Genomic DNA, 3,263 nt, shown 5'->3' with positions numbered 1-3,263 from the left:
CATTTGACAAGAACTTGAAGCTCCTAGAAAGACTTAATAAAACAAGGACAAAACAGGAAATCACAGAATGGTTTAATAACCAAGGTTCAATAATAATGATTTAATAATCAAGCAATGGTTTGATAATAGTGGCTATAATCACTGAGCACTTCCTATATGTATGACACTTTACTACATACTTAACTTATATCATACCATTTAATTCCCAAGACACCTTCATTACTACATCGTCACTTTACAAGTGAGGAAATGAAGGTTTTGAAAGTTTAAGGCATCTTATTACACAGACAGTAGAACCAGGATTTGAATCCAGATAGTCCGACTCCAAAACCTGTATGCCTAATCTCTGAGCTTCCTGCACACCAAACATCAATCTAGACTTGAAGGTTTAAGCTTTAGAGCAGTATTTCTAAATCAACACCACTTCTGGAAAAAACAAAACACATCTTGCTATCCTCAAAGAGACTTTGATTTTGATTGCTTATTTTCATGTATAAAATAAAAAGACATCTTCTTTCCTTTTTCATGCATGAATTTGACTTGTGTTTTCAATGCAAATTTCCACCTTTCCCTGATATTCTCATACGCTTACGGAGGGTGGGGGTAGGGGATGGGGAGGATCCTCTTCTGGAATATGAATCACTCTTGTAGAGCATTTGGGGAGCTATCTGTGAGTTGAGGTTCTGAAGCAATTCTGGTCCTGTTGGAATTCTGATTCCAGTGACCTGTATGGATGTCTGTGTCCTTAGTCAAGTGAGCTAGATCATTGCTCAGCCCTCCACTTTAGCTGAATGGCTTGGTCTTGAGGTCAAAGACTTCCTAGAGCTGACTCTTGATTGTGTAAGAGAGGGCAAGCCACTAATTCCCTCATTTGTAAAGTGGAAAAAACACTTGATATTGAACATCTCCACAGGAGAAATGGGGCTAATTATGGGTCAACCAAGAGTTTTTGTTTCACGGATTACCCTCAAGGGATAGAAGATAACATTCCTATCTCCTCCAAGAAGACAGGTGAGACTGAATGAGCACTTTTGCTTGCTCCTCCTCTCTCTTTTTGCATACTTATTTCTTCAGGGCAAGGAGTATATTGCTAATAGGCAGCACTTGTGTGAAATTAAACTATAAACACAATAGATAAGATGCACATTATTAGATTGGCCTGTTTCCCCCACTTAGTAGTGGAAGCTTCACATGGACCCACAGAACTAACCTCTGCCTCTGCATCAGCAATTTATCTGTGTCCCAGTTAATCATTCAGAATTGCCATCCAGGCTACAACTCCTACAGGGGGCAAGAAATATTAATTTCATGGCTGCCTCTGAGCATGCACAGGTGGATTATATCATTGTAGTCACACATCAGAAGCCCAGTGTCATCGTTTCTCTACCATAGGTGTGTGGATGACAGCTGTGTAGGGCTTTGAGTGGAGCCTGTGTGCTAATATTCTCAAGAACTTGACCAATTTTTTAAAAATTATGCCAGTATTTGGAGATCAAGTTCTTGCTTCAGACAATACTGTACTATGCATGATGTTATTGTCATTTGTCCCTGTTGATATTGCTTGGAACACTGCTTGGCCTGTAAGCACATATAAGTACTCTGTTAAGTACTAGCTCTTGTCATTGCCTTTGTTGCTGGTTTCCTAGTTAGGCAAGGACCTGGAAAGCAATGTAAGGCTGTTAGTCATCACACATCTCTGAGGGGTGTCTGTCAACGGAAGCGATTCCATATTCTCTCTTGGATATCTATTGACTGTTGTCAGGAGGCATCTACAATTTCCTTCAGCTCTGTCCTGAGGTAAACAGTGGTGATATGGGTGCTTAAGAAGAATGATATTTATCAAGGTTTGGCCACTCAAGGGAAGGGTTTGTTGTGATGTTCGCCTTTTCCCTTCTGAGGAAAGGCAAGCTGGCTGTTTCTCTTGGTCCATCCAAGTGGCAGGGAATCATAGGAATTGGCACAGTTAGCTTCAAGGAAGTGTTCCAGCTTTACTGTTGTCCAGCTATCTACAGGGGACCAACACTGCTAACTTCAAATCCTAGCATGAGCTTTGAAGGCACCTTATTTGGATGTAAGGCAAGGCTCTTTGGCCAAATTTATGACCTTGGGCAAATTGCTTAAGCTCTTTTAGTTCCACTTTAATCTTTAGTTTATCCATAGAAAATGGAAAGAATAATAGCTTATAGGATTGTGGTGACATTTAGGAATATGGTGTGTAGCACACATAGAACGCTAACTTGGCAAATAGTACACACTCAATAAATAATAAGTATTGTCATAATTTCTTTGTAATGTTTATGCCATGGAATGATGCTTCTGTTACGTTTCTGAAAATGTGGCATTTAAAATTACACACACACATATTATTACAACTAGTTATAATATGCACAAGAAAATAGTCAAAACGAAAAATATCAGCATATCAATAGCCACTGTTTTGGGGTGAACTGCTTGTACGACCAAAAACTAAAATAAACTTAAAAAAACCCTCAAAGGTCATATTAACTTTGATTACCCAAATCATGCCTGATGAATATATTCTCCTTATGGTCCCCTCTTCTCCTTAACAAATGTGAACACAGAATTTTGTGTGAGGTATTTTATGCCTTTGACTTTGATATCTTTAATTTATATATATTTGCCTAAAGAAGTGTATGTTTTATGTATTTCCTTTAAAAATGATGTTATCCCGGGGTGCCTGGGTGGCTTAGTTGGTTAAGTGTCTGCCTTTGGCTCATGTCATGATCCCAGGGTCCCAGGATTGAGCCCTGATTCGGGCTTCCTGCTCAGCAGGGCGCCTGCTTCTCCCTCTCCCTCTGCCCTTTTCTTGCTCTATCGAGCACTCTCTCCCTATCTCTCTCACTCTCAGATAAATAAATAAAATCCTCTAATAAAAATAAAAATGGTGTTATCCCATAAATGTCATTCTGTAGTTGGCTGGCTTGCTTATTTATTTATATGTTTGTTTGTTTGTTAATATATTGTTAAAGAGGGAAGAGAGTGGGGGACAGAGGCAGAGGGAGGGAATCTTAAACAAGCTTCACTCCTAGTGCAGAGCCCCACAGCTCGATCTCATGACCCAGAGATCATGACCCAACCCAAAATCAAGAAATCAGAGGCTTAACCCACTGAGCCATCCAAGCACCCCTTTAATTGGCTTTTTTAAAGGAGCATTGTATTTTTGGAATCTTATCATGCTGTTACAGGGGAACATAATTTCTTTGAACTACTATGTTTAATTATATGACTATGCCATAATTTAC

Source organism: Mustela nigripes, chromosome 8 (assembly GCF_022355385.1).
Source record: "Mustela nigripes isolate SB6536 chromosome 8, MUSNIG.SB6536, whole genome shotgun sequence".
In the NCBI taxonomy this organism is placed as follows: domain Eukaryota; kingdom Metazoa; phylum Chordata; class Mammalia; order Carnivora; family Mustelidae; genus Mustela; species Mustela nigripes.
Note: the sequence above shows the minus strand (reverse complement) of the source record.